This window comes from Zootoca vivipara, chromosome 9 (assembly GCF_965207765.1).
Source record: "Zootoca vivipara chromosome 9, rZooViv2.hap1.1, whole genome shotgun sequence".
Taxonomy (NCBI): domain Eukaryota; kingdom Metazoa; phylum Chordata; class Lepidosauria; order Squamata; family Lacertidae; genus Zootoca; species Zootoca vivipara.
In genome coordinates, this window is record NC_142592.1 from 50,523,015 (window position 1) to 50,535,272 (window position 12,258).

The 12,258-nt window shown below is 45.1% G+C and overlaps 1 protein-coding gene across 7 annotated transcripts in view; it reads right to left on the reverse strand.

Annotated features, from left to right (window-relative positions):
* The window catches only part of LOC118091309 (cystine/glutamate transporter-like), a 29,901-nt gene extending 22,462 nt beyond the window's left edge, over positions 1–7,439 (reverse strand). For 3 of the 7 annotated variants that reach the window (XM_035128156.3, XM_088652230.1, XM_088652231.1), the window contains exons 1-2: positions 7,302–7,439; positions 1,977–2,105 (exon numbers count right to left, since the gene is read on the reverse strand). The gene's annotated coding sequence lies outside the window, so the exon portion shown is untranslated. Of the gene's footprint in view, positions 1–1,976; positions 2,106–2,635; positions 3,015–4,206; positions 4,366–7,301 lie in introns of those variants that run through there. The other 4 variants (XM_088652232.1, XM_035128154.3, XM_035128161.3 and 1 more) reach the window with 3 other exon arrangements.
* Positions 7,440–12,258: the final 4,819 nt, after the last annotated feature.

The window sequence follows — 12,258 nt, forward strand, 5'->3', positions numbered from 1 at the left end:
GGTCAAAATGAGAGACTTCGCCTCATCGCACAAACTGTTTTTTTAGCTGGATCAGAGAAAACAAAAATAAAGCAAAGTGTTCCCCTGCAGGGTTCCAAAGTTTGAGCAGGCAACAGCTTTCCCAGAAATTCTTGTCCCTTTAACCATTTCAGCACTGCCGATAGGACGCAGGAGCCCCCAGGGCTCAGGATGGGGATGAATTCGAGGTGGTTCACATTGGAAGGCGAATCTGCCTAATTTACACCGACTCGCAGGCACCCTTTGAAATGTGCACTTCTCGGAATTTTGTGGGGGTAAGGCCCCATTAATTAATTCTCTGCATGGGCAGGATTCCCCCCTCCCCCGGCTGCTCCCATGTTTCCCTGGACTCTGCAAAGGCACCCATTAAAACACCCCTCCGTGGCTGTTTTGGGGAGCTGTGATTCCCCTGAGCTCCCCACAGGACATGTACCTGCCATTCACAATGGGTGTGTTTGTTGCGGAAAGCACAAGTGTGAATCTTTGGTGCAAGGATGCTTTCTGTATGAAAGCAATTGCTGGGTGTGGAGTTGCTCTAAAGGCAGTCATGGGAGCTCCCTGCCAGCCACCTTCAAGGCCAAGTTTGTAAAGCCTTTGCAAACAATGAGTATTTTGCAGTCTTCATTTGCACCCTGCCATCTATGTGCGCTTCACCAGCTGCCTACCTTCCCCTTTAAAGTGCATTTCTTTACCAGGTGGGGGCAGGTTATTGGGTTGTTGTTTTTATTTTGATTTTGTTCGGCGAACTGCCCTGAGACCTCCAGGTATAGGGTGGTATACAAATTCAATAAGTGAATAAATAAATAAATAAATAAATAAATAATAATTTATTATTTATACCCCGCCCATCTGGCCGGGTCTCCCCAGCCACTCTGGGCAGCTTCCAACAGAAGAATAAAACACAATAATCTACTAAACATTAAAAGCCTCCCTGAACAGGGCTGCCTTCAGATGTGTCCTAAAAGTCTTGTAGTTGTTTTCCTTTTTGACATCTTTTGGGAGGGTGTTCCACAGGGCGGGCGCCACCACCAAGAAGGCCCTCTGCCTAGTTCCCTGCAACTTGGCTTCTCGCAACGAGGGAACCGCCAGAAGGCCCTCGGTGCTGGACCTCTGTGTCCGGGCAGAATGATGGAGGTGGAGATGCTCCTTCAGGTATACTGGACCGAGGCCATTTAGGGCTTTAAAGGTCAGCACCAACACTTTGAATTGTGCTCGGAAACGAAATGGGAGCCAATGTAGATCTTTCAAGACCGGTGTTATGTGGTCTCAGCGGCCACTCCCAGCCACCAGTCTAGCTGCCGCATTCTGGATTAGCTGTAGTTTCCGAGTCACCTTCAAAGGTAGCCGTACGTAGATCGCATTGCAGTAGTCCAAACGGGAGAGCATGCACCACTCTGGCTAGACAGTCTGCAGACAGGTAGGGTCTCAGCCTGCGTACCAGATGGAGCTGATAGACAGCTGCCCTGGACACAGAATTGACCTGTGCCTCCATGGACAGCTGTGAGTCCAAAATGACTCCCAGGCTGCGCACCTGGTCCTTCAGGGGCACAGTTACCCCATTCAGAACCAGGGAATCCTCCACACCTGCCCGCCTCCTGTCCCCCACGAACAGTACTTCTGTCTTGTCAGGATTCAATCTCAATCTGTTAGCCGCCATCCATCCTCCAACCGCCTCCACACACTCTTGTCCCGATTTCTTGTCCCGATTTCAGCATAGATAGGCACTTGCGCTCATTTTTAACATTTGTCCTATTAACTCTCATTCTTGGATTGTGAAAGATGTGGAAATACTGAAATACTGATCAACCCTAATATTTGGTGCCATTATTACATGAGACTCCTCAAACAAAGGGACAAGTCACCATTTAAATATATTGTCATTTATTATTATTATTATTATTATTATTATTATTATTATTATTATTATTAATTTGATAACGGATAATAACTCGACTTACTTTGCCTTGATTTCTTGCTTGCCCTGGAATGTTCACTTGAGTTCTTGCTTGCCCTGGGATGTTCTGTCTGCAGCGATTTTCATGACGTCTTCACAAACAACACTTCAACAGCTGTTGCTTTTCCCACATCTGTAAAGCAAATGAGAAATCTATGTTGACTAAAAACAATGTTTCTTTAAAAACACACCAAAAAAAAAACTCTTCAGCTTTCGCAATGTTTTGAGAGGATGTATTTAAAACTAAGCAAAATTCCATACATTCTGATCTCAGGCATGTTTACTCAAAAGTAAAAACTCCACTGATGAATGACTTTCTTGGCTAGGATTGCCAGCTGACCGGGGGGGGGGGAGTTTGCTCCTCAGATTTTTTCCCCAATTCCAAATTTAACAATAAGGCAATTAAATGCATGTTGTCAAACCTGTTTTTTGTTTTTTTTTACAGCAGCTTGTGGAGCTCTTTGTGGTCTGAATATAAACATTTACCCCACACTGTAAATTAAAGGTGGAGGAGCAGGAGCCAGTGATGTAAAGTTGGCAACCCTGATCCTGGCCTCTTTCCAGCTCTCTATCAACTCCAGCGTAGTGGCTCCCCTTAACTGTTTTGGACCTGAAGGTAATTTATTCAATAATTTCATATATACAGTATTTTAAACCACTCACATATTGTTGCAGACCCAGCTCCAAGGTAGGTGTCTATGAGTAACAGCCAGCGCAGAGGCACTAACTCACTTGGCTTAGTGTCCCTTAATTCTCCCCCAGAGCAAAACTCCTCCTCTGAACTGAAGAGATCACTCCTGGGTGCCTTTCTGCTGTTGGTCTCTCAGCTCAGCTGCTATTCATTTTTTAATTTTTTATATAAAGCCGTAAGCACAAATTGTGGTTGAGAGAACGCGTTTTCTTTTGCAACCCTCTGAAAAGTTACACATAACAATTATTATCACTATTTTGTTATTTATTTTAGCACCTCCCTGACTGTTGTGACGCGATGCCCAGCTTTGATCAGCTTGCTGCCCTTTCTCTTCACCAAAGGCACGGCCTCAAATCAGAAACCAGAATGCATTTTTGGTTTGTGGGTCAGGCAATTCGGGCACACTGAGCATGGGGTCACATTGAGCACGGAGTACAATGTGCAAAGATGCATTTGCATTTCCAAGGGGGTGAAAGGTTGCTTGCAAAGCCCTTTCATTTATTCAGTTTTTATTGAAAGCAGTTTCTATAACAATTGTGAGTTTTTTAAAGGACATCCTACTTCAAATATCACGCTTGCCACAATGAATTCATAGGCCTACAAGAGGTGTGATGCCCATTCGCATAAATCCCCTTCCTTTTTTTAAAAGAGAGAACTGGCGAAATTTAAAAAGGAAAGCCCTATAAAGGTAAAGAGACCCCTGACCATTAGGTCCAGTCGTGACCGACTCTGGGGTTGCGCGCTCATCTCGCATTATTGGTCAAGGGAGCCTGCGTATAGCTTCCAGGTCATGTGGCCAGCATGACAAAGCCGCTTCTGGCAAACCAGAGCAGCACACGGAAACGCTGTTTACCTTCCCGCTGTAGCGGTACCTATTTATCTACTTGCACTTTGACGTGCTTTCGAACTGCTAGGTTGGCAGGAGCTGGTTCTGAGCAACGGGAGCTCACCCCATCACAGGGATTCGAACCGCCGACCTTCTGATCAGCAAGCCTAAGGCTCAGTGGTTTAACCACAGCGCCACCTGGGTCCCTATGGCGAAATTTACAAAGGAAAGCCCTATAAATGGCGGTTAAACTGTGACAGCTAAATACAGCCTCCATAGTCAGGGGCAGTCTATCTCTGATTGCCTGGGAACACAGGAAAATAAGAAAAGCCTGCCAAATCAGGCCAACATCTTATCTAGTATAGCATCCTGTTTTCTAAATGGCCCACCAGATGCCTGTGGGAAACTAGGGAGCAGGATTTGACCACAAGAGAACCCTTCCCCTCCTGTGGTTTCCAGCAACTGGTATTCAGGAGTATTGCTACCTCTGATCATGGAGTCTAGAGCACAGCCATCATGGCTAGTAGCCATTGGCAACCTCATCCTCCCTGACTTAGTCTCACCCAAGTTGATGGCTATTGCTTCCCCCTGAGGAAGTGAGTTCCATAGTTTAACTATGCCCTGTTACACTGTCTCTAACTGTGTCCATGCCGTATTATGCAGAGCAACGGGAAGAGAAACCCCAAAGAAAGCAAGAGGGGAAACACCTCCACTTACCTGACACCATCAGGTTACAACCAAAGCACCGGTTTCCCCCCACACTTCATTTTTTAAACTGATGAAGTTCTTTGTCCCCGCTGTTTCCAAGAAAACTATCGCTTTTCTGCCCTGCACTGCGGAGCGTTCATCCTTCAGAGAACTTCACAAACATTAACGAACGAAGCTTTGTGAAGGATAGATAAATACTATTTTCTCGTTTGATTGATAGGTGATGAAACTGAGGCAAAGAGCCATGAAATTAGTTAGCAACATGCAGCGGCGTTGCCAGCTACATGGCTCTAGAAAAATTCCCCTGTAGCACCTACCATTTCCCTCTGCCGTCGCCTTGCTACAACGACTTAACTTTCCCCCCTGCCTCAATCTCATCTCAAAAGAAAACAGTGATCTCTCTAATTTTCTGAAGAATATACCTAGAAAACTGAAGACCAGATCAATTATGAGGGCTGTATTCGTTCGTCACCAAAGGTCAGCTATTGTGAATGGCACACGTGAGGTTCCATTTGGGAGGCCAAATGGAGAGTCTTGGCAGGCTCAATATGGCCCAGAGGCTGGAGGTTCTCCAGCCGTGGCTTTGGAAGTTGCTGGGCTGAAAGTCAGTTGCTTGTCAAATTAATGCCCGTTTGATTGCTCTCCTCAGCTCTGTCTGGCCCTGCCTTGCTGGATTCTGCAACGATTATGGCTCTTAGTACCTGTTGCTTTGACTTCTTAGGACAGCATCTACGGCAGGGGTCAGCAAACTTTTTCAGCAGGGGGCCGGTCCACTGTCCCTCAGACCTTGTGGGGGGCCGGACTATATTTTGGGGAAAAAATGAACGAATTCCTATGCCCCACAAATAACCCAGAGATGCATTTTAAATAAAAGGACACATTCTACTCATGTAAAAACATGCTGATTCCCGGACCGTCCGAGGGCCGGATTTAGGAGGTGATTGGGCCACATCTGGCCCCCGGGCCTTAGTTTGGGGACCCCTGATCTACAGCAATGTTCTTTTGCCGTTTTTAGCATATACGCCACCGGGGTGCAAAGATCCACCCAGCGCTCCCTTTTGGAGGGGGGCGAACTCAAAGTTGTTGAGCTTTTTTGGGGAGAGGGGAAATCGCTCACCTGTAACAACGGCACAGTGGGAAAACAGCTTTTGTTTGACGCTATGGAATAACAGAGCGACGGGGGGGGGGCAGGGACTTCCACTTCATTGCTTTTCACTGCTGCCAATTGAGAGGGACCGGTATGCATTTGGCGCCCCCCCCCGAGTTTGGCGCCCGGGTACATGGCACCCCTTGCACCCCCGGGTAAAGACGGCCCTGGCCAGTGGTCAAGGTGCCCTGAACTGCCCTGAGACCTACAGATGAAGGGTGGTACACAGACGCCAAAATTTAATTAGTTTTTTAATTAACGGCTTCCTTGTGTAACAAACGAACACATAAAAGTACATACGGTGTCTCCACTTTCAATTCATAGAGCCTTTTTCACAATTCATTTACATTCCGTTATATGCATCATGTGATTGGGGGATAGGAGAGAGAGGGAATTTCATGGCTGAATTCTTGTTGCAGGATTTACCAGTACTGTATACATATATGCCATGGCTATTTCTTGCTACACACAATTTTATGCATTTCTGTCGTATGTCTTTTTTAAATAAATAAATAAATTGAAAAGCATCCTTTGAGGCTGCCTTGGAAAGGAAAAGAGCAGGAAGTGAGGTCCTGCTTAACCCCTTCCCTTCCTACCATTTGTTTGTGTGTGTTCCCACCACCCAACAGTTTTTCTCTTTGTGAGGGAAAAAGATACAGAGAACTCCGAACTGTTCCATGCATGTGGGAAAGCAGCTTACGAGGGTGGGGTGGGGGGTTGATTTTAAGCAAACAAATGGCAGAAAAGGCAATGTTTCTTTGTAATTTAAAAAAATCCTTCTCCCTCCCCATGGTAGCCTAATAGGCTGCTTTTCAGTTTTTTTAAAATGGGGGTAAGACACACATAACTCTGCAATATGTAAGGTAAAGGTAAAGGGACCCCTGACCGTTAGGTCCAGTCACGGACGACTCTGGGGTTGCGGCGCTCATCTCGCTTTACTGGCCGAGGGAGCCGGCGTACAGCTTCTGGGTCATGCGGCCAGCATGACTAAGCCACTTCTGGCAAACCAGAGCTGCGCACGGAAATGCCGTTTACCTTCCCGCTGGAGTGGTACCTATTTATCTACTTGCACTTGACGTGCTTTTGAACTGCTAGGTGGGCAGGAGTTGGAACCGAGCAACGGGAGCTCACCCCGTTGCGGAGATTCGAACTGCTGATCAGCAAGCCCTAGGCTCTGTGGTTTAGACCACAGCACCACCCGCAATATGTAGTTGGACTCAATTCCTTTTTATTATTATTTGGAGCAGAAGAACCTGACAGATTTATAATTTACCAATAAACTCTCTGGGGGAAGTCCAGATTCTTTACCAAAAGGCAAACAAAGTTTCAGGCCTTAGGGACATGGACCGAGAAGAGCGAAGGGGAAAATCAATAACATATCTATTTGGGGTATTTGTGTGCAAATGTGAAAGGTCTTTTCAGTTAAATTTTGTTTAAAGAATGCAAGAGTTATCTTTCCCATTCTGGAAACAACCTTCCCCCAGATAACTAGATCGTGGTCAGAAGGACTTTTTTTTTTAACCTTTCTATTTAGATTTCAACTCTGGCCTCTTCTCAAATCCTTCACCCCGAGGGTTATAAAATCTGCAAAGCACAAACATCTTACATAATACTGAAGAGCATGAAATGAACTGAAAACATTTCGATGTTTGTTCTATAATCTTGTTTCTGATATTGGAGGTGGCATGGCTCTGAATATCAGTTGCCGGAAAGCAACAACTGTATTGGCCTATGTTGCAGATATCAATATTGCACAGTATGAAGCAACTGGAAGCATAAGAATTTACACCTTTTGGAAGAAACCATTGGTTGGGCCCATAAAAATATTATCCAGACTTTTACTTGCAGATCTCTTTAAAAACAGAACATAAGCATCAAAGATAAAACCAAAATGTATTGTGCTGTCCAGCACAGGCTCGGCATCTTAGAAAATATGAAATAATCCAAACAGACCTACTGTATAAGCAAAGGTCTCTCTCTCTCTCTTCAACTACATCCATTTTTCTAGAGATCTTTTCATTGAAAACTATGTTTACGTTTTCTGTTCCCTGTGGCAAGGAAGACTTAAAAGCACCACAGCTTTCAAGATGGCGAGTTTGCAACTCAGTAATTTTGTCACCTGATCTAAGGTTCCCTCTCAGCACAGAGTAGGGAAACAATAAACAGCTAATCGTTAACTAGTTGCAGCTCAGAGTCCTTTAGAAACCTCCTGTGAAAAAACCCCCAATGTTAGCAATACACATTTAGCCATTTTCCATTAAGACACATGCATTTTCATTTCAGTGTCAGTTAAGCCAATTATACTCCACAGCCTCATCTGCTTCTTATGGGCTTCCCATAGGCATCTAGTTCACCACTGTGGGAACAAAATGCTGGCCTTTGGTCTGATCCAGCAGGTCTCTTTTTATGTTCTTAACAATATTTTCCCCGTTTCATCGCCTGAAAAAAATCATTATTTGATTAACCAGATTTGTTTCTGTCTCTAATTCACATGGTCCCGACTGTTTGTTATATTAAGACAGGGGTTCCCAACAAAATTTTCTCGAGGACCCCTCATCGAGCCGCTATTGTGACAAGGACCCCCATTAATTCCTAATCCTAAAATTAAAAAGTGAGAGCCAAATTAAGAGTCTTTTTATATTTTATATTTATACGTTTTACGATTTAGGTTCAATGGACACTGACAAGATCGGTTCGAGAGTCACTGACTTACTTGCTTGAACATCAAATGCATTATCTTCCTCTTCATCTGTAGGCCTTTGTCGTTTTAACGAACCACTTTTTAACCAATGGTCCATTTTTAACTACGCGAACTGTAGCTTCCGCGAAAAACAACGCTTTGTTTACAAACACTACTGTTTTGCAAAGAGGCAGCGCGCGCCAGGGAGGAGGGAGGGGAATGGAGAAGACAGGGTACCTGCGCAGTAGCGCACAAATGAATCCGACACGCGCAAAGCATCTTGAGGAGGTGAGCGTTAGTAGAATGCGCGCGCTGCCTCTTTGCAAAACAGTAGTGTCTGTAAAGCGCCACCTAACGGCATACAGCAGAACTACTGCCTCTATCTAATTCTAGTTTTGCGCTAGACTCTGCTCATGCAGGAAGCGGCCAAAACAAAAAATCTGTTATCATACAAAATATATTTAATATATTTTTTATTCTAATAGCATCTTGCGGACCCCTCTGGCATAGCTCGCGGACCCCTGGGGGTCCCCGGACCACCTGTTGGGAACCACTGTATTAAGAAATCTGATACAAACAAAGACAGAAGGTAAAGGAGGAAAGTAGTTGAGGGATAAAGCAGTCTAATTCATGCATGAAGGGGTTAAAACAGGCATCCCCAAACTTTGGCCCTCCAGATGTTTTGGACTACAATTCCCGTCATGCCTCACCACTGGTCCTATTAGCTAGGGATCATGGGAGTTGTAGGCCAAAACATCTGGAGGGCCGCAGTTTGGGGATGCCTGGGTTAAAACAATAGAGTAAACTATCCTGCCAGGCTTAGCTATGTCACTTCCCTTACCTTGGGAGGAAATAGGTAATCAAGCCCATGGTTCCCTTCAATCTACCTGAGAAGCTCCAGCTCAACTGCATGGCTCTCGCCAGCAACTCTTGAGCTCCTGTACCAATAATCTAGGAACTAAGTTAAGTTTTACTACCTGTGCAACTTTTTCTGAATGCTGTATGGCAAAGCACATGAATATGACCTTTGGAGAGTTTGTAAGTAAACCATTTTTAACTTACCAAACATGTGGTCTTGGAACTTGGAAGGGCATTTTTAAAGGTATAGTGGCCTTTATTTCCACGTTTTGCTACATATATTGTGATTTTATACATTTTGCTGGGGTTGTCTCACCAAAGAGTATGTACTTGTCCCAAATTTGGATCTTGGTATCTGGAAATCCTCTTTCCTTTTTTAATACTGGCCCAACACAGGGAGATAAGAAGCTGCCTTTTACTGAGCCCATCAGGTTCAGTATTGTCTATGCTGACAGCTGGTATTTTTCCAGAGTTTCAGACAGGCTACCTGGAGATACTGGGGATTGAACCTGGGATCATCTGCATGCCAAGCAGATGTTCTGCCACTAGGCTACAGCCCTTTCCCTGCCTGAGGCTGAACAAATGCATTTCCTACACCCAAAGGCATGTTGCCCAAAGTGTTTGTACATACAGTACTGCCTTACATCAGCAGTGATGCTCACATGCTGGGGTATATACCTAACGGCTTTTTATGCACTGTCTGGAACCTTTTGCATGTTTATTTGTCTATCTTTCAAACCATTATTTTTGTATATTAATTTATATTTTAAGAATTGCACACCACTGTGTCATAGCGAAGAGGCTTACAGCAATAAATCTTTAAAACCATACAATAAAACCCATTATAAAGTTAAAAACAGACATCAGTTAGCCATTGTGGTTAATTAACCATTGTAGAAGGCTGTATTTTGAATGGCCTGCATTCACCTGGTTGGCATAGGAGGCAACAAGAAGGTTTTTTATGACCATAGAATCGTGGAATTGGAAGGGACCCCAGTCATCAAGTCCAACTTCCTGCAATGCAGGAATATTAGACTTGATGGGGTTTTGTTTTATTGCCTTGCTTTGTACATAAAGGCCTGCATTTTATCACTGAGGCAATGGATGAGACAGACATTTTGTCTGCCTTTGCTGTGTTTCAGGAGTCGACTTTGGGAGAGTAAACACTCTCTTGGCAACTAGAATACTGTGTCCCATTTCTCTGATGGGCTTAGACATCCATATTCCCAGCAGGCCCCTCTCCCTCTCTGTATTTATTTTGGGACTCCTTCTCCGACTCTGGACTTCGAGCCTTCTTTGTTGCTTTTTTTGTTTTGTTATCATCACCGACAGATGCCCTTAGAGCAAACAAAAAGGGAAGGGATGTAAGTAGAGCGAGGAGCACACGGCGTGGGCATGGAACCTGCATGATATGCAGACGGTGGAATTTGCTGCCACAGGAGGCCACTGATGCTAATTGGGTTTAATAAAGGATTAAATTGCTTGAGGACCAATAACCCCATTAGCGGCTACGCATGCTAAGAGAAAAGTCCTCGCATTGCGTGCCGCAGGAACTAATATGAACTCTGGGAGGGCAGCCGATAAACATCCCCTTCCTTTCTCCATCACTTAGCACAATAGGACAGGTCAGCCTTGCAAAATCCCACTCCTTTGGGGTGGATAATATTTTCCGACATATGGAGAAAACACTACAGTATTTGCTTCCCCACCTTTCCAGAGCCTCCCCCCCGCCAATCATCACTGCAATAATCGTTGAATAGGTAGGGTTACCTTGCTACCCTCTCACAATTTTTTTACAGACTGTTCACACTCATGGCGGGAGGCAGGGAGTTGTGTTAATTTCATCATAAAATCAACAAAGACTAACAAATATACTGGGCATTGACTTTCAGGAGTCAGAGCTGCCCACTTTATCAGATGCATGAAGTATGTGTTTGCAGATCCTACAAGTGTCCCTGCTTCTTGGGAGAAAAGCAATGACAAACCTAGACAACATCTTAAAAAGCAGAGACATCACCTTGCCGACAAAGGTCCGTATAGTTAAAGCTATGGTTTTCCCAGTAGTGATGTATGGAAGTGAGAGCTGGACCATAAAGAAGGCTGATTGCCGAAGAATTGATGCTTTTGAATTATGGTGCTGGAGGAGACTCTTGAGAGTCCCATGGACTGCAAGAAGATCAAACCTAGCCATTCTGAAGGAAATCAGCCCTGAGTGCTCACTGGAAGGACAGATCCTGAAGCTGAGGCTCCAATACTTTGGCCACCTCACGAGAAGAGAAGACTCCCTGGAAAAGACCCTGATGTTGGGAAAGATTGAGGGCACTAGGAGAAGGGGACGACAGAGGACAAGATGGTTGGACAGTGTTCTCGAAGCTACGAACATGAGTTTGACCAAACTGCGGGAGGCAGTGGAAGACAGGAGTGCCTGGCATGCTATGGTCCATGGGGTCACGCAGAGTCGGACACAACTAAACGACTAAACGACAACAACAACAAGAAGCCCCAATTTTCCAGGGACATCCCTCATTTAGAGAAGCTCTCCCGGCTTCTGATTTGATCCCACTTTTCCTTAGGATGTCCCTATTTTCATTGGAGAAATGTTGGAGGGTATGGAGTTATTTGACTGCTGAGCCATCTGAAGGCAATCCTGTATAGGGAAGTGTTTTTTTAATGTTTAATGTTTTATTATGTTTTTATGTATGTTGGAAGCTGCCCAGAGTGACTGGGGCAACCCAGTAAGATGTATGGAGTATAAATAGCAAATTTATCGTTATGGAATGGGCCATCCCTATTTTCATCGGAGAAATGTTGGAGGGCATGCATTTGTATATTGTTGGCATCCATCTGCCTCAAGATACAATGGAGTGCACTTCCAGGAGTGAAGTCTAACCACAGTGTTAGCAGCACTGAAGTGATTTCCTGGGGGCACAAACCTGGGCAGTGTGTGTGTATGGAGGTCCTGGGCTGCCCAGATGAAAAGACCCCCCTCTGATGTGGTCCAAAGGAAAGCAGAGCAATGTGTTTGACACCAGCTTAGCTGCAGGAGTTGCCAGGAGGAGCCTGGAGGCCTACAAGGCACCACCCAACCATCTTAGGGATTTGTGTAGGGTTTACTCCTTAGCCTTCTCCCCAAGATATCCCGGAAGGCAGCGGAGGTTTAGGATCACAATTTTCTTTCTCGTAGGTGGGCTCCCTTCCCAGGTTGACAAGCCCCACCTGCCCCTCGCTTCCCTCTGCAGCACATGCAGAAACCACCTTTTTGGCCATTGGACCCAGCATTGGTTGGCATTTCTTCCTTAAAAAGCTCACGTCACCCACCAGACATGGAGACAATATCCATGGTTAGGACTGGAGCTTGTATGTACTGCAAAGCCAA